Source organism: Aythya ferina, assembly GCF_964211825.1.
Source record: "Aythya ferina genome assembly, chromosome: 1".
Taxonomy (NCBI): Eukaryota; Metazoa; Chordata; class Aves; order Anseriformes; family Anatidae; genus Aythya; species Aythya ferina.
The window spans coordinates 128,332,271-128,352,404 of NC_140296.1; the positions used below are offsets into that span (position 1 = coordinate 128,332,271).

The window sequence follows — 20,134 nt, forward strand, 5'->3', positions numbered from 1 at the left end:
TCATGGGAATTGTCTCTTCAAGTGTTCCTTCATTAAAAAGAAAATGGAGAACAGAGCAAAAAAGGCTATCTGGGCACAGAATATCAAGCAACACAACTCAACAAACAGCAATACATAACTTGTATATAGATTACGAATAACAGCATTTTCTGTTAAAGCAGCTGGGCAAAGAAATTATAGTTTCAGCAAATGTTTCTGAGGGTAAAAGGACTTGGAAGAGAAAATAAATTCACTGATCATGGAGGGAAGGGTTGGAATTGGTGCTGACACATAAATGTCTTGTAGATCCACTGTTATTGCTACCAGTTATTTCTTAAATACCATAGAGAATGTACTGAAAGATCTGGAGAAAAATAGAGAACATACTTTTCCCTAAGAGAGGAAAAGAAAAGCTTGAAAAAGAAACATCAGTCCCCGCCTACATCAATCCATAAGCTGTGATACCAAGTAGTTAAATAATACCACTCATTTTCTAGTCATACCTGTCAGTAATGGGTCTAGTGCAGAGAATTAATGAAATTACCATCATCTCAGGAAGAGAAATATTCTTTATACCGAAACTGCTCAGACTGAGAGACAGAGAAGGCTCAAGACAGGACTTCAAGAGGTTGAATCCCTTGAATGAAGTAACATTGTAATGCTATTTTGTCTTGGCTATCAAAGTATAGGCATTGTGCATAGGATGAGTTAAGTCTGAAATATATCCTATTGATATGGGCTGCAGTATGCTCAGCTGCTGCTTTGCCTAACCCTCTGAAGTGGGTTGATCTTGGACTGTGGCCAGATGCCTACCCTACTGTTCTCTCACTTTTCAGGGAATCTCTGCCTTAGTGCCTGCAGCATCTCCTTCCACAGTCCTTGATGTCTGCAGGACTGTTTCTCACATTCTTCTTTTCCCTCCCTTCCTGTACAGCAGGGCTTTCTTATATACTTTTTCGCAGAGGTGCCACCAGTTTGGCTGATGAGCTCAGCTGTGCCCTGTTGTGTGTTCACAGGAGCTAGTTAGGACCATCTGGAAGTGGCTGTGTCCAGTCCAGGGCAGTCCCTGGCCTCATCTCCCGGAGGCCAGACCTGAAGCTCTCTGCTATTGAAACTGTTCCACCTACACCCAATACACCTCATGAAGCAAAATGTTGGAAAATGTGATATATAAAGAGGGTAGAAAGATGGGAGAATCTATCAAGATTTGTGTGGGTCTAAAACTGCTGTTCCTCAGCTGAAAATCTACTGAGGCAGGCATGAAGGAGGTCACATCAAGTCACGCTGATGCTACGTGAACTCTGGGAATACGTTTATCTCCCAAACGACTTTTCCTTATAGAGGCTTGGTGCATCATTGAGTCAGTGCTCAGGAAGACGTCATCTAGCAGCAAAAAATATAGATATAGAAGCAAGGAGAAACTACCTTGAGAATACACAGAATAACTGGTACGTTAAACCAGAAAAAAAAAGTAACAATTACATTTAAAGAGAAGTGTGCTGGGCCAAAAGAATTTTCTTATTTCTACTGTTGAGGGATTATTTTTATAACAGCTTCTCCTCAGACAATGAGGAAGAGGGATACTAAAGAGGATGCTACAGTTTGATCATCCATAATCAGAAATGTCTTTCTCTTCCATAGCCTACATCAACTTTGTCTCTTTTTTTCTTAGAGATTGAAAAGATTTTCAGTGAACGAGGAGCTGATAAGTCTCAAATGAATTTTTTTCCAACTTTTCATGCATGTATTTGCGTGAGAGAAACAAGAACAGCTTGCTTGGCATACAGTTTATTCTAATTTTTGTCTAAGTAATAGCATAAGGTAATAACTACTTGTTAGAAATTCTATTTGATTCGTAATCCTTTTTATGTACTCTATCTACCTGAAGGAGCATCATTATTTTGTCTTATTCTGAACTTAATCACTTGACGGTAATTGAATTATTGCCATTAACTTCAAAGGGAGCAAGAAAAGGCCTCTGTTTTTGTCAGCTATTTAAAAAATAGAGGTCATGAGAAGTGACCACATTTCTCTGGAAAACAAAGTACATTTCTAAAAGGCATTTTCAACTTGCAGCCTCTTCACTTTCCTTTTTCTACCAGCTACAAAACATAGGGAGAGTTTGGACTGTACTTTTTTTTTTTTTTTTTTTACTTTTTTTTTTTTTTTCCCCCACTTACTGACAGGTCTTTCTTTAGAGCAGGGACAGTTCCAGTGCTGTATCATCAGCCAAGCCCAAACAATGAAAACCTAAATCCCTTTTCTTGCCCTTGATCCCTCATGTTTCCACCTACATTCAGTTTTCTCAACTCACCTGACTGTTTTCATGCCTCTCAGCTCTGCTATTGGAGGTCTTTTACTCTTTTTCCTATTCTCCAGAGATCTCCTTTCCCCAATGATTTGTTCTGCCTTCAATCTCCCTACTCTATTTTTTCCCAAACCTTTGGTTTTGTTTTCTCTCACTTACATGCCACATGCACAGTCAAACCTGTTTCTTTCTCCCATGTTTATTATTCTCTATGGATTTCCACATGGGTTGTGAAATTAGTCATTTCACAAACAGTAGGACTACCGAAGCCGGGTTTCTAAAGGGCTTGTGTCATGAAAACAGCCTGGACATAATCTCTGATGTCTAATAAAAAAGAAAAGTAACCTTTTAGTCTTTTCCTCGTGGGGAATCTTAAAGGACCTCTTGTCTTTTCCCAGATGCCATTTAATAGTAATGTGTTATATCCGAATGGCTGTTACCCCTTAGTGTGTATGTTGTCCCTTTGTTGTCCCTTTGTGTGTATGGACCAGCTAAGCAGAGTATTTTGTTTTTTAATTTTTGTCTCACTGGTAGTATGCTGTAGGGGGATGCCTAGGGTCTGGTGCACAGATGTGTGTGCCTGCACAAGCCCTATGCTCCCAGCTAGACTGTTACAAAATCCTTGCAAAAGAAATCTTTAAAAACTGCATTTTACTTCAACACAAGCATATGTTAGCATATTATCTGGTGCTTGAAAAGAAAATAAGAATATGGTTGAAGATACTTACACATCCTATGTTGCTTTTAAATGAACAAAACCAAGATTATGAAGTCCAACTGATAAATTAATAGCTTCTTTATTTGTCAGTGCTGATACATGGGCTGCAATAATTACTGCAGAGTGGTGTGCCAGTGACAATAGGACTTACAGAAGCATTCTGGCCCCTGGCAAGAGCGGAAGAAAAAGCAGCACTGACCATCACGTTTTAGTAAATCTCCTTCATAGGAAACCTGAAATAGGGAAAGCGAGAATTAGTCAGAGACCTCAAATTAATTACACTAACTGTAACAACAGAAAAACTATGAGACTGAGCATTACTGAAATAAAGAAACCTTGGTTTGAATTATGTTGTGAAGAATATGGGATGGAGATTTGGATCAGTATTGCAGTAAATAATATGTATTTCTAAACTAATGGTTATTACACTGATATGCCATTACCAAACCTTAGAAACAATTTATGCTTCATCACAGTGCAGAATGCAGTTAAAGACCTATTGCTTTTTGCAATTTCTACTTGGGTTTTATTTTATTTTATTTATTTATTTATTTATTTTCTTTTAATCTGGTTTCAGGCAAAAAAGAGTGTGTGTTATGTGGAATTCAAGACGGCACATGCCACAGGAATGTCATCCTGCCCCCAGGCAAATAGCTTAGCAAACCCCAAACACTGAACTTTCAAAAGCAAATTCATAAGCTGCTTTCTTCAACCCACTATATATTAGCAGGCGTGAATTAAACATGCTTATCCTTCCCATTGCTTTGCTTAGGTAACTGTTGTATAAGAACAAAATTACCTAGAGGGATATGATCTCAAATGTCAGGTAATAAACCTTTCCTGTTCTCAGTAAATTTTTATGTTTATACTCTTAATAATACCCAAACCCAGCAGACACTGCTTCCTCCAGAACTTTTTAACCCTGCAGGATATATAGCTGATGTAAACCAAGCATGCAAGATGTTTAACATTTGACTACATTATTTCATACAATTAACGGTGATTCTATGTTAATAGCTAAGAATATATAAGAACATAAAATGAACAAAAAGGTAAATAAAATACAAATGGCTTTCCTGCAGTTATTCCTGATTTATGTTCTGTTGAAGTAGACAGCAATAAAGGGGACAGTTCTTGTACCTAGAGACATGCCATTAAGTACATGAGTTTGGGTATTGTTATCACTCATTTTTCTGTTCAAGTCTTCCTGTTTGATTCTTGTGATTTTAATGTGTTATAAAGGACTCTGCCTGGTGTCTGGTCCTCAAGAGTATAGGTCAGGTTTACTATGTACTTCGTTGCCCCCTTTGAGATTCCATCCTCAAAAGCTTCTCCCAGAACAGAAAAGCTGCTTGGGCTGCAGGGATTTATGAGTGACATTTGTTGCTGCCACTAGAGGGTATGATGTCTCCATCATTTATAGCTGCTCAGGCCTCCTTGCATGTGTATTTACACTTGGCTTTTTCAAGAGTTTTAAAACTGAGGCAAAACTTCTCAGAGAAACCCAAGGAAATTAAGGTTCTTTTGAATATGAGCACCTAACTTTTTCAGTCCACTTTGATGATCTCAGACTGAGACTACTTTTCAGAAGGCTGCAAGCATGAATGAGAACTGAACAATGTATCTAAAGTGAAAACATAATTCTCAGGATTTTTGGAAAACATAATTAGAAAAATCAATAACCGAGCTGTTTAACAGACAGAGAGCAGACAAGGGAAATCCTAGCGTATCTGTCAACCCAGTCTGAATGTGGAGGGCTGATGTAACATAAAGCATAAGCCAGACATCCATTAATCATGTTTCCATGTTCTTGGGTGGTAGGATCTCATGGCAGCCAAAACAAAGGTCACAAGGCTGAGCAGCAGCCCTGGATAAAAATACAACCAAAGAGATCACTGACTGTTAATTCTGAGGAGGGAACAGCTCATTCTGACTCTGCTGAAGTCACGAGCTCTGGGCCTGTGTTAACAGTTCCACATCAGAGTCCTCAACCGGAACAGAGGGTTCTGGGCAGTACCACAACCCCAGCCAGAGGTGAGAGTTGTGCCAGGGCAGCTCTTCTTCTGGGCGTCTGGGGAGTCTTTAGGAAGAAAACTTGCATGTTCAATTCTAGAATTTGTTCTGCCGTTTAACTAATACATATTTCTCCTTACATCTAATGAGAAAACTGATTTTTAGGATAAAAGCTACTTACAAACTGCTAGAAAGTTCCATGCAATTGTAGTCTTGATGCATTTGGGGATATGTCCTGTATTTGGTTGTCTGACTTACAGTAGTAATTTGCTGTACTGCAGTCTGAATACCTTGCTGGACTACATGCTACAAAAAGCCAGTGGGAAAAACAACAACAACAACAACAACAACAAACAACAACAAAAACACCTTGCAGCCTAAATTATATTTGCAGAAGTTCCTTCTTAACCTCTGAGAATAAAGATGCAAGATATTAGGTTCTCCATCCAACCCTTCTCTGTTTTGTGTTCTCTCACAGAGAGGTGAAACAATAAAAAAATGCATACATCCATATGTAGATGTTGCATATATAAAAAAAGGAGGGAGTATTCCTTTAAAAAGTGGGAGACAAAAAAAACTGTAAAAGTAAGAGAATGCTACCTAGTCTTTGTAAGAAACAAGAGAGAATACAGTGCCATCATGCAGACTGCACTGCATTTAGGTAATCAGAAGGGATTTTTTTGGCTAACAGTACCCGAGTCTCTTGCTAACACTGTATAGCCTCCTGCCCCTTGGAGCACAGACACTTCCTACAGTGCAGTGCTGGGAGCCTTGGCATTTAGATGGCACCTGAGTACTAATGTAAAAATGCCAGTGTTGAATTCCAGATTTGCCACAGTTCAGTCTTTTATTGCAGAGACATCAAATAGTCTCAGAAGTATTTGCTCCACTAATCTGGCCTATATGTAATGGCTATCAGATAACCTGGCCATGGTGATTGTTAAGAGGCTTTTGTCCCCAGCCAGTGGAAATGCAGATGGCACAGCAGCAAGGCTGCCGTTCTTGAGAGGGCAGTCCCTGAAGAAATCAAAAGCACAGAAAAGTCTACATTAGACTGGTCTCCGGCCGCAAGGGACTCAGGACTGAACTCTTCCTCTTCCATTTTGAGTGTGAAGGCCTGGAACAGTAGAACATATCCCAGAGGAGAAGCCACATTGACAGGGACCATGTCCATATCTCGTAATGTATCCCACCATGTGTAAAATCCCATCACCACAGCTGAGTGGGCTGATTGAGAAGTGGGCTAGTATGATTATATGCATCAAGTGTGCACCCAACAGCCAATGGTACTTTGTTGTAATGCAGAGAGGCTCTGCTGTTGCTCTTGGGCAAGAAACCAGAAATCAAACCCTTGTGAGCTATACTGGAACTGGGCCAATATGTTATACTGTAAAGTTTCCTTCAGGAATGGGACTGTTAGGGTCTGTGAGTGAGAGACAGAAATGTTTGAGCAGGGCTAGAAATGCCAGACCCAAGAAACTTTGACTGCTAGAAGTAAGTGCTAGACTCAAACCTTGGTAAGATGAAAACTTCCTCTATGGATTTCAATGGGGTTTATATCAGGCCCAGCTTCTATTTACTAGCATAACTGAGAGCTTTGTCTGTTTTTCTACTTTATGCCTTGTTGGAATAGTATCTTTTCTTTTTTCTTTTCTTTTCTTTTCTTTTCTTTTCTTTTCTTTTCTTTTCTTTTCTTTTCTTTTCTTTTCTTTTCTTTTCTTTTCTTTTCTTTTCTTTTCTTTTCTTTCTCAATTAATTCCTTAAAATGTAATTTTTAAAAGGAAAAGCAGTCTTCACTACTTTCTAAAGATTTGATTAATATTTATTAGTAAGTATTGAAAGCATCATCTTACTTCATTCCCCCAAAACACCTGTACATGGCCAAAATAGAGGGCGTCTCTGCCCATAGATTTAAATGGAAGAAATTAGATGATCAAACACAAGAATATTATAGCAAAGAACAATAAAATATGTATAATCAATTTTTCAAACATTCACCTTAGGAGAATTGGAAATTTAAAGAAAACAAACAAACAAACAAACAAAAAAGTCTTAAGAGACTTTAAGAGAATCCTGACAGTGGAAGACATAAAGAGACAGGTTTGTATATTCTGCCAGAAATATAGGGACTTGTTATGAAACTATACTGCAACTGAAATGTGAATTATGTGGATTATGTGTAAGATGGAAAAAGGCTTGGAAATTAGTACAACTATTTGTATTTTTTTATCAGTTCTTATTATATTATACCATGCTTTGATCCTAGTGGGTCCATTTCAGTTTTTGGATGGTATGCTGACTTTAAATGCTCGTAGCATGGACATGCGATAGCTCATGTCAGCAGACATGCAGAAAATTCCAGTGGAACACAAAGCCATTCACAGTTCTCAGGCATGTTAACAGGTCTTGAGGTTGTCTTCACCTCCTGAAGCTACAGTTACTTTGACCTATCTAGGGTATTACCTCCTGAGGATTACTGCATATTACATGTTCAGATAGATAGATTACTCTGGAAGACAGAATTAAGTGTTGGTTGACTCATGGATTTAGATAGAGATGACAGACAACAAATTTAAACCCTTTGTCCATTTGAGGAATTCCACTGAACCTGAAGAGGTCAACTGGATGTAAATAAGTACATGTTTCCTTTGGCTTAAAACTAAACTCACTTAAGTGGATTGCTCCACAAGCACTAAACAAAGTCTTCTCTAGAAATCAAGAGATTTGTAATTTTAATGCATTCTTGAAAACAAAAACAAAATACCAAAATTACCCTGTGTAGCCACTTGCAAACTTCTTAATGTTTTCCAAACGTATTGCTACGTTTGACAGTTATAATACAATACTGCTTATTGTAGGCTCATATTACAGCACAACCTTTTCCTGTCATTGTATTTAAGAAAACATAACTGAAGTTTGCATTCTGAAAGCTAGAAATGCATGAAAGAAGACGCAATATAATATTCATTGTCCAAAAAATGCAGAGAAAAATATGCAGAGCACTTAACACTATCCTTATTTACCCTGAAGATGTCAGCCTGTAAATTAGGAACTGGGAACAGAATTTGGTGATGGCTTCTTTTTGCTCCTAACCAAACTGTGACAGATTCAGTTCTCCAGTCTGTACTGCTGAACATCTCCAGTACCCACCTAAATTTAAAAGTTTTGGTAATGTGTATTGTTCTTAATGCTGAAAATTAAAGTCCCATCACTTAGTTTTTTTCAGGATGCATGGAACATTTGCTATGAAACAAATAGAGCCATAGAGTTATTCTGTCTTCCCCTTCAGAGGGAATTTGTCTCTTTCTTCCTTGGGAATAATCTTTGAGGATCATTTTCCTTCGCTTTGTTCCCTCCTGAGGAAGGAGTGGGCTGTAAGTGCCTCCCCTCTCTTCACTAAGCACAGTAGCATGTCTGTCAGGCACTGGCTGCCTCATATAGAGCTGAATATATTGTTGCCTAAGTGAATTTCTCTCTTGTAGTCAGGACATGTCCTTGCAGTCCAGAAGTGGTATTGCAGCTTCTGCAGACAGAGAAATTGCTTAAAACTAAAAATACTTACTATTAAGAGTGCTATTTTGTGCTTACCCATCAGGAGGCCTTACTCAGCTCATGTAAGAGCAAGTATTGCTGCACATGCACTGCTCTCCATAACAGAACTTGTAAATTTTAAGGTACATCTGCTATGTTTAAGAGTGCTGTGGCCACACCTCTGAATTACAGTGTGGACATGGTGTGTTTTATGATCCTATGTACTTTTGTTTGCACTCTAAAATACCCATATGCACTCTTAACTCTTGTTATGGATATCACAGATGCAAATATTAGTAACTGCTTTCAAGAATTTGTGCAAAACCACACTAAATGTATATGTGGTATACACATAATTTTTCATGTGAAGAAATATACTCAAGGAAAGATAGCAAAACTTTAAGAATAATCATGTTCTGTATTGTTTATTTCTTTCCACTAATTATGGAAGAGTCCAAAGTGGACACATCTAGATATATCTGTATTTATATTTTTTATAGGGACAAGAAAATCCCTCCTCATGCATTCATGCATTGAAACAGAAAAATCTTACAAATTGCACTGGGCTGCTTGTAGGGAATAATCCTCATGCACACTTTCAGTTTCGTTACTTTACAACATTGAAGCTTGTCGGCTTTGACTTACATTAACTTATCTTTTTAGAAATGAAGCCTTGCTTTCTACTGAAAACATGAGAATAAAGTTTTCCACCTACATTTATATATATGACGGCTGGGAGTGTCAGCTACCTATAGATATATTTGCACAATGCACATTAATGGAAAAAAGTAGCTGACATATTTTAGAGAGTATTGAAAACTCCATTTTTATACTGCAAGTTAACATTAGAAGGCTAAAGAAGGTGTGAAGAAAAAGGAAAACCTAACACAAAAGGATTTTTCATTGACATATTCCTACAAGTAAAGCCTTGGAGGCTGAAATTTTTCCACTTATTAACTATAGTTCTAACAAAGCTTTGTTGAACCTTTAACTAACTCTTTGTTAAATTTAAAAGAACAGTTGTTAATGTATCCCTGTAAATGTACTTTCCCAAGTTCCCAAGATGGATTCTCTAACAGTAAAGGGAAACAAGCTTAAAGGCATTGTTTTTCCTCCAGCATTCATCTTGTTGGGATTGTGGTTAATTTTCTATTTGTATTGTGATTCTTAAATTCCATCAACTTTTCTTCTATGTTACTTCTTGAGACTATAATCTAACAGACCTCAAAATTCTCTGCAAAAGATTACCATTGAACTGGCCTCTTTGAGCTGTTGTCTAAATGAGACAGATGACTACCATAACTATTTGCTTGTTGTGTTGGCAAATAAATCTGGTAATAAAAGAAATGAAAAAAATGAAATTTAGAAATACAGAAAAATAAAATCTAACATCACTGTGGGGATTACAAAAGACTTTAGGCATATAGAGGTAATGTGTGTGGTGCCTTTTTTTTTTTTTTTTTTTTTTTTCTGTAAGGATTTATAACACTGGATCAGTTTATAACTGTTCCACCTGAAAACAGATTATTTTTTTTTTTAATGTCCCAGGTGACACCAAACTAGGTGTGCACACAGTGACTTGTACATATGATGAACTTAGATGAATACAACAAAGGTGTGAAATGTGTCCAAGTTATGCTGTGGAAAAAGCCAAAAAATATTTTAAGTTAAGATCTGCCAGCTAAGGCTACTGTATGAGAAATATTAAACCCCAATACACAGCCATACTCCTGTGGCTGTCAGAGGTGTTTGCAACAAAGATGATCTCCCAACAGGAGGCAAAAAGGAAAGTGGAGAGGCTTTGAGTCACTGTATGCAGCTACCTCCTTCAGCAGTGTCAGGGAGGCAGTGGGGAACATGGGGGTACTCTGTCTCTTACAGCTGAGTTTTCCTGTTTAATTAAGTATTGTTTTTTAATTAAAAGGCTGCTACCATGTTATACCTCTGTCTCTACATTAAAGGAGTGTAAGCACAGTAAAGGTACATATCCTCTAAAATGGGTGTAAGAAGACAAGCAAAGCAGCTATTTAGGACCTAATATTAAAAAGTTTTGTCTCTAGGTTCATCCCTGCTCTCAGATTCTCAGAGGCCTTAAGGTTCAAGAAAGTTGCCCATTGCAATGCCAAAGCATCCCCACAGGTATCTGCCATAGAAGCTTAGGGAACAGTTAACATCCTTCACAGGCTTTGTATGACATTTTAGTCAGCATAGGAGGATCATTCAGGAGGAGGCCCTGTAAGCAAGATCTCATGTAATTCAAAGGACCTTAAAGCAATGACATGTTGCCAAGATGCATGAACTTATGCAGAACAAGTGACAGGCTGCAGAGCTCATCTGAGTGCCTTAGGATTACAAGTGTTGTGCAACCAGTGAATGGTCTGCCATAGATAGCAGCAGCCCTTCACGATGCTCTAACCAATGTTGGGACCATGACATTTCCAGTTCCTAAGAGATGAACTTTGAAAAGGTGCATTTCTGACTTCTGTTTGACACCTTGCAATGCAACAGGACCAAAAACATTTCCAAATCCATCTGTTATCCCTTCCTGCATGTGTATATGTGAGGCACCAAAACCTTGTTTTTTTGTGGCATTCTCCCATGGCTGTTGAGGCTTCCTCCTTTCCCAGTAGAGAATTTTCCATTAACAACACAATAAAGAGCATTTTCGTCTATTGCACTTCCAGAAGAGTGTAATTTCTGTGCCAGCACTGTCACCCTAAAATGTTCAAAAAAGATGACATATATGACATATAAACAATATTACACCTTAGCAGTCCATCTATGCTGTTTCTCATGTAGTGCCTTGCACTAGCAGCTCATTTGCAAGAAGCCTTGAACATTGTTGACCAAAGAGGGAGTTCATTCCTTACACTTCACCTAGAGGAGAGGTCTGAACCATGGGTCTTCATTTTGTATTTTTCCATATTAACAAAGCAGCACATCTCCTCTAAAGTAAGAATAAGAGGGCAAGCAAAACAGACATTAAGGTCCTTGTATTAAAAACTGATTTTCCTAGTTTCATCCCTGTTCTCAGTCTCTCAGAAGTCTAAAGTTTCAGGAAGGTCCTTCATGAAGGTCCTTCATGAAGGTCCTTCATGAAGGTCCTTCATCTTGCTAAATGTTTGACTTCGGTGCTTCTCAATGACTAATAGCATTAATCCCATACTAAATAGTATTGATAGCACATGTAGGCCATAGTAATGCCTATGCAGGAGCTACATTTGTATCAGCCTCAGGTGAGTTCTTCCCCTGTTAGCCTGAGGTAAACTTTAGAACAGTAGGGAGTTCCTCCATCCATCAACACACTGTATTCATGTTAAATGACCAAAATCCTTGATGATATACCATTGTTAATCATAGGAATAAAGGATATTTTGAAATCTGGAGGTTTTTTCCAGTTTTCTTCTCTGCTTCCTCCTTCAGAGTTGAATAATTCCAACATATGCTCTCCAACCAATTTTGGTCACTTCTTAAGTTGTCTTGACATTACTAGACCTGATTGCTTTTATGTTTACAATTTACTCCATCTTAAAAAATTACAATTATCTCTCTATTACTTGTGTGGTAAACTAATAATAAAAACTATGCCCTCTTTCCTTGGCAGAGATGAGAAAAGCCAACAAGACAAGATGCACAGAAACTTTAAGAGATCACCAGGAATTAAAGAGCATTTATTTATTTATTTATTTATTTATTTATTTATGCGTTAGGTGTGAAATGTAGAAAAATAATATTGAAGTGAAGAGTGAAGAGGGATTTGGATGTGATACCAAACAAATGATTTCCAGGTGAATGCTTTCCCTTGCATTGCACCTTCTCCTTTATGAGACCTAACAGTGTTACTGCAGTCCCATTTTCGCTGATGTTGTAGCTATGTCATTATTTCAATTGCAAAGCCCTATTTTCAGGGTTAAACCCTGATAACCTGGCTATAAAAAGTCTCAATGGGCAAAAGTCTTGGCAAACCTGGTCTCAGCAAGCCATTGAATTTTAAGAGATTTTATTTTCCTATAAGATGCAACTTAAATAACTTCATGGGTTTTCCTTAAGTGAAACTTTTCAGATTATGTATGTCCTTTTATAACCTGAACAATGAAAGCCCCCAGTTGCTGAACAAGAATAACACCTGCTGCCTAGTGAGGAATGTCATGGATGGGTCTCTGAGCACACTTTTGTCCAGATCTTCCAGCTGTATTACAGCCCTAGAAATTCTTAACCAGGAGGTGAGAGCAGATAAAACTTAGGGACAACTCAGCACCCTGTCTTCATTCCACACCAATATATTACTGTTACCAAATCTACAGACTTCATAACTTGACAATTCCCTTCCATCTGTGGAAGTTATAAACCAGGGGACATTCTTTTCTTCTTTCCCAATTCAGAGTTTAATTTCTCACTTTGGTCCTTACAGACATTTTACTCCTCTCTGAATATATAAAGGAGTGATTAAGAATACGTAAAAGGTATTTATAGTTACTTTAAGGGCCCTTTCAGCTGTTCAAGTAATATAAAAGGCATACAGAGTAATAAGAAACAGAAGCAGCAATGTGATAATCACAAAAAGAATGGGAAAAAAATCTGCTAGATTTGGGTGTCTAAACAGTTTGCTTCATTCTTACCCCACCAAACCTCACCTGGTCTATTTGTGTTGGTCACATGCTCTCTGCCTACTATGTGTAGCCTCTCCAAAGAAGAAATGGCTTCTGATCTGTGTAGGTTTCAGAGTAACTACATATATTTCATACCACACCATGGCAGTACTAGCCCTTACACAACATTGCAGATAGACTTTTGGTGCAAGCAATAAATGTTATTTCATATTTGCCTGTAGTATCATTTTGGTGGATGGAATTAGGTGGTTCACAGCGAACCTTTACCTCACTGTATTATACTCTATATGGGGTTGAAATACCCAATCAAGACTTACGTTCAGGGCTATGGACAAAAAAGACTCCCCAGTTAATTTTCATTTATTTCATTTATTACTAACCTGAGTCCTGGATGTCCTGAGAAATAACCTCTTCTAAAGGAGTGGGAGAGCTTCAACAACCCCTTATGTGACTGCACATTTTTAGGAAGAAAATAAAATACCTACCCTCTTCCACACACCACCTGCTTTTTTTGTTTTGTTTTGTTTTTAACCAATATATAACCTATATCTCTGCTGAAAAGTAAGAGAGAATCAACTAATGTCCTTCTATTAATGGAAGGAGAGAGCAACTGATTGGTCTTATATAAAGTGATTCTCTTTGCCTTTGTGGCTTCAGTCTTTTGTGCTAAAACCATGCAGCCCTTCAGGCTTTTCCATCTCTGGTCATTTTTCTGTTGCTTTGTCTTTCCAGGAAGGCTACAAATTTCTTGAAATGTAGTGCTAAAAGTGGCACATAGTGCACCTGCTGCAATCTTGGCAGCATAGGTGTGCTGAGTGGTGTCTTGCCCTAGAAGGACCTCCAAATGTATCATACAATGAGATTTATCTTTTCTTCTGTCACTGTTACTGCTTCATGTTGGTCATACCATCACTAACAGTGAACCCTTATTAATGATACTTCTGCCCAGCAATTATTTTTTATTTTATTTCTATGTATATATATGCTTTATGGTACCTTCTTAGTTGCATCACTTTTAGCTTGGCTTCACTGAGCTTCTTTTTGTTTATTTTGGACCATTATCTCAGTTTTTCAAGATGTTTTGGGTTCTGATTCAGTCCTCCAAAGCACTTGGAACTTCCCTTTTCTCTATATGATGTTCAGTTTTTATTAAAAGAGCAGTTGAGCTCTTATTCTTTGTTAATACTTTGTGCAAATAATGATTATTTTTTTAATTCTTAGTCCAAACAAATGAAGCATTTGAACTTAATCCTAAGTGATTTTTTTTTTCTTAGTGAAATAAAAGACAAAAAAAAAATCATTATGAGTCAAAAGAAATATTTATGGTTTTATTACAGGCAATTCTAACAAAAGCAAAGTACTGGAAATGAAAAGCTTCATTATGTAACATTGAAAAATAACAAAGAAGAATTGTCACTCACTCCTCGTACTAACCCAATGCCTAAGGTGCTTACTTAGAACATCATGGGCTTTGATCTATTGCCTTCTTCCACTGAGAAGTTTCAGATTACCAGGTCCCAGAACAATGCCCGGGCCCCCACACACTATGTTAGAGCTGGGCAGCTTTTCAGTCTCTCCTTTGAAGTTACTCTGACTTTTAGAATGCTATTAAGTGATCACTAGCACAGGAACAGGAATCAAGATATTTCACTTTCCAGGTGAGCAGCCTAACCATAAGTGTGAAGGCACTAACCAGTTACTGTTTTCAATGTCTGTTGCCCTGGGCAGTTCCTACACATTGATATCCATCTGAGAACAACCACCAAGCAGACTAAGGAATCTTCTCCCATTCCTCTAAACCTTAATGTGGTGATGTCCTCAGATGTGGAACCAGAGGAGGGTAAAATCTATCTAGGCAGGGCTGAACCAAGGTGTTTCACATGGGGACATCAGTATTCTCATAAAAGAGGATAAAGATCCTTTCTCCAGTTGAGCTAGTGTATCTACCCAAACAGTTTCTTTTGATTGAAATTTTCATACAAGTTTGGCAAAACAGCAATGCATCATTTCATTGAGTCAACCCAAAACTCATTCTTCAGCAGGCAAAACACTTTTGCTTGTATCTGTGCATGTATCTGGGACTTGCTTTAATATCCAAAGCACTGGTCCTGCTCACAAACTTCTTTCTTATCTAACCTAAGCAAATTCTCTTTGAACCAAGCCATAGTGTTAGGCCTCTCCTATGTTACCACACACCTAGTTTAGAAGTCAAGGCACACTGACTATGCAGCTCTGAGCTGTAACATGCCCAGTGTGCTTCAAGCATGGTACAAACTTACTATGCTGTTGTTCATCTCTGCGCTGAAGTCCAGAAGATTATCAAAAGATGAAGTGAACAAAGTGAACAAGCTTCCTGGACTGTACTCTTGGCATATCCCTTATTCCTTCCAAACCTGACAGAAGGGACCTCACTCAGCTTCTGTTGACAAAAGCTTAAGGACTAGTTCAGTCATTCTGAAAGCCCAGCCTGATGTTATCATGCCACAAGCTTAATAATACATACATTTCAAATGTTTCCTCTTCTGGTAAATTTACTCTGAGCTTCCAGATGTTGTCAACAAGAACAGTATGTGCTGCTCATGTCTCAGCTGCCATGTGGAACTGTTTCCACAATCTAAACCATGCTGTGTTCAAGATGTTTAGAGAACATAACAAAGAAAAAAAAAAAAAGGTTCAGTTGGAAATTCATTGATAACAAATGTACCAGATCTTTGCTGCTTATCAAATAGTAGGACTCAAGGAAGCCAGTCCACTTGCTATGAAGTGGCTGGAGTAATGAAGAAAATGCTGAATCCATCAGCATGTTGAGCTGTATATTCTCAATAAAATGGACGGTGTTGCACATATTGAGACTATTAAACCCTAGATCTCTAGCAAAGATCAGTGTCTGTTAGGCCCTTGCTCAGTACTATGTTTACACAGGGATCATAGAATCACAGAATTGTAGAATGGTTTGGTTTGGAAGGGGCCTTAAACTTTGTCTAATTCCAGCCTCCCCTGCAATGGGCAGGGACACCTTCCACTAGATCAGGTTGCCCAAAGCACCATCCAGCTTGGCCTTGAACACTTCCAGGGATGGGGCATCCACAGCTTCTCTGGGCAACCTGTTTCGGTGCCTCACCACCCCCATAGGAAAGAACTTCTTCCTAATGTCTAGGCTAAATTTACCCTTTTTCAGTTAAAGCCATTATTCCTCATCCTATCACTACACTTCCTAACAAAGAGTCCCTCCTCAGCTTTCCTGTAGGCCCCCTTTAGGTATTGGAAAATTGTTATAATGTCTCCCCAGAGCCTTCTCTCTTCCAGGCTGAACAACCCCAAATCCCTCAGCCTGTCTGCACAGGAGAGGTGCTCCAACCCCTTGATCAACTTTGTGGCCCTCCTCTGGATGCACTCTAGCAGGTCCATGTCCTTCTTGCACTGGGGGCCCCAGAGCTGAATGCAGTATTCCAGGTAAGGTCTCACAAGAACAGAGTAGAGAAGCAGAATCACTTCCCTCAATCTGCTGTCCATGCATCATTTGATTCAGCCAGAGATATGGTTAGCTTTCTGGGCTGCAAGCACACATTGCCAGCTCATGTTGACCTCCTCCACCATCACCCTCTGGTCCTTCTCCTCAGGGCTGCTTTCAATCCATTCTCTGTCCAACCTGTATTTGTGTTTGGGATTGCCCCGACACAGATGCAGGACCTGGAGCTGGGTCTTGTTGAACTTCATGAGATTTATACAGGTGCACCTCTCAAGCCTGTCCAGGTCTCCATGGATGTCATCCCTTCCTCCAATCCCTTCCCTCCCCATCCCTTCTTTCCTTGGTGTCATCAACAAACTTGCTGAGGGTGCACTCAATCCCACTGACCATGTTACCAACAAAGATATTAAACAGATTACAAGGTTTCTTACATTTGAGGTGTAACCCCTGAAGAATATTTTGTTGCTGATGACCTCATGTTCAAAGTAATCTCTTGTCAGAGGACAGCTCCAAAGAGGAATGTAGAAGACTCAGAACACCAGGATTTCACAATGCTTGTAGGTTAATAGCAGTCTAAGCAAACGTCTAAAGCATGCAAGCATGCCTAAAGTTTTATGTAGTAGCTTTTTTTTTTTTTTTTTTTTTTAACTGTATGTTACATTGCATATAGTGATATATATATATATATATATATTTCGCTGTAACTATCATGGAATCGATTTATGAAAGACTGTCACTTCATCTACCTTTCCAGTGGTCTAATTAAGTTAACTGAGGTGCAAAAGAGAAGACTATGTCTCCCAGTCACGTATCAAGAAACACAAATCGTTTAAGCCCTGAATATAAAGCTCTGGTGAAAGTGAAAAAAAGTGTTCCCAGTTGGCACTGAATTCTAATTCAGCTTTCTCTATAGGCTTTAACATGTATATTTCTGTAAATTTGGCACTGGCCAGAAGTAGTAAAAAGAACAGTCCTAACTGGCTAAATGATACAATCTAGAACTGTATTTTTCATGATACATCCAAGACATGATTCTTTCGAAATTTCATGTCAATATTCCTAAAATATTTTACCCTTTCCTAAAATTTCACTAAAATGATGCTTCTAAAACTGTTCTGCAAGTCTAACTTTACTGTGTTACTTAGACCAAGTCATAACTCATGAGAACAGGATCATAAGGATGTTTTAGCAGGTCAATAGAGCATCAGGGAAGAAACATACATGTAAATAGGCCCAGTATCTGAGAAGGTTGTAATAAATCTTAATCTTCCTGACAAACAATAACACAAGACAATTTAGGAAATTAACAGCTCATTGAGCTGAATCCTTGCTTCTCCAACTCTCCTTACATCTTTTTTCTCATCTCTTCTTGTCTCTCACATGTAATAACTCATTTCACTTCCTCACTGTCTTGCAGAGCATAGCTACAGCAATTATGCTCCAGGGAGGTCTAAAGAAATTTCCACTATCTCAAGTGAGGAATTGCTCTGCAGCTTGATAGGCTTTGTTCTGCAATACTGACAGCATATTTTTAAATGTACAAAATGGATGTCTCACTGTGCTGTGATTTCTGATCTCAGTTGTTGCTACTCAGCCAGGAAGTGCAAGCAGAGAACTGCTACCCAAAAACGAGATGTATCACCATGGAGTCCTACTATGAGTTCCAGTTTGCACAAACATGCTATTTATCACTGTTAGCAGAAAGAGCAGAAAGGTGGATGTGGTGAGATGGAGCAGGGGAATGTTGAGCGCATGTAGTGACTAGCAGATGCGTGATTTCTTTCTCTGTTTGGGATTATTTGCTTGTGCAGTCTTGGATTAGAGAGAAAAGAAGAGAGAGCCTGGGGTCTGGACTCATGATTTTTATTGGAACTGATGCTTTTATAAACATCTTTGGAAACATTCTGGATAGTAATTTGTCCTTCTTACACACAACAGGAGATTTTTCCTCTCCATTTTTCCTTCATTTCCATATCCTTTTCTGCTCTACCCCGTATCCTCCAGTTTACCTATTTTTCTCTGTTCCAGGAACAGAACACACATACCTTAAATGAACAGCAAGTGGTTTAGAATTAGTGGAACACTTTCTGGATATACAATTTGAACTGGCTTAACAGACATGAATCTGGGGTATGCATCTATCCTTCTGCATATTGAGATTCTAATAATCTTGTGCAGTGCTACCAATTAGGAGGCTAAAATAGCATTTGAAATTTGACAGTGTAAAAATCTTCTCCCTCCTCCCACCTGATTATAGAAACTTGAAAATTGTAGTTTGTTTCTCCTCCTCAGTGAAGGTAGTAACACAGAAGCACAGAATGTTAGGAAGGGACCTTGAAAGATCATCTAGTCCAATCCCCCTACCAGAGCAGGAACACCTAAATCATGTCACACAGGAACACATCCAGGTGGGTTTTGAAAGTCTCCAGAGAAGGAAACTCCACAATCCCCCTGGGCAGCCTGTTCCAGTGTTCCGTCACCCTCACCGTAAAAAAAAAAAAAGTTTCATATTTAAGCAGAACCTCCTACGTTCCATCATGCACCCATTGCCCTTTGTCCTATCATTGGGTGTCACCAAGAAGAGCCTGTCTCCATCCTCCTGACACTCACCCTTTACATATTTATAAACATTAATAAGGTCAACCCTCATTCTCCTCTTCTCCAAGCTAAAGAGACCCAGCTCCCTCAGCTTTTCCTCGTAAGGGAGATGCTCCACTCCCTTAATCATCCTCGTGACTCTACGCTGGACTCTCTCAAGCAGTCCCCTGTCCTTTTTGAATTGAGGGGCCCAGAACTGGATGCAATATTCTAGATGTGGTCTCACTAGGGCAGAGTAGAAGGGGAGGAGAACCTCTCTCAACCTAGTAACCACACCCCTTCTGATACACCCCAGAATGCCATTGGCCTTCTCGGCCACATGGGCACAGTGCTGGCTCATGGCCATCCAGCTGTCCACCAGGACCCTCAGGTCCCTCACTGCTCTCCAGCAGGGCAGTCCCTGACTTATACTGGTGTCTGGGGTTGTTCTTGACCAGATGCAGGACTCTACACTTGCCCTTGTTATATTTCATTAAATTTCTCCTCGACCAATTCTCCAACATGTTGATGTCCTACTGGATGGCAGCTTTATGGCATGTCAGCCATTCCTCCCAGTTTAGTGTCATCAGCAAACATGCTGATGATGCACTCCATTCCCTCATCCAAGTCATTGATGAATATATTGAACAACACTGGTCCCAGTACCAACCCGTGAGGGTCTCCACTAGATATAGGACTCCAACTCGACTCCGTCCCATTAACCATAACTCTATGGATTCTTCCCTTCAGCTGGTTTACAGTCCACCTCACTACCCAATCATCCAGACCACACTTTCTCAGTTTAGCTGCGAGGATGCTGTGGGAGACAGTGTCAAAGGCTTTACTGAAATCAAGATACACCACGTCCACTGTCTTTCCATCATCTATCCACCCAGTTTTATATTCATAAAAGGCTGTCAGGTTTGTCA

At 39.0% G+C, this 20,134-nt stretch overlaps 1 long non-coding RNA gene across 1 annotated transcript in view; it reads right to left on the reverse strand.

Annotated features, from left to right (window-relative positions):
* Positions 1-3,149: 3,149 nt before the first annotated feature.
* The window catches only part of LOC311431383, a 58,558-nt gene continuing 41,573 nt past the window's right edge, over positions 3,150-20,134 (reverse strand). Inside the window, exon 3 of the long non-coding RNA XR_014689384.1 lies at positions 3,150-3,238. This is a non-coding gene — a long non-coding RNA (uncharacterized lncRNA). The remainder of the gene's footprint in view (positions 3,239-20,134) is intronic.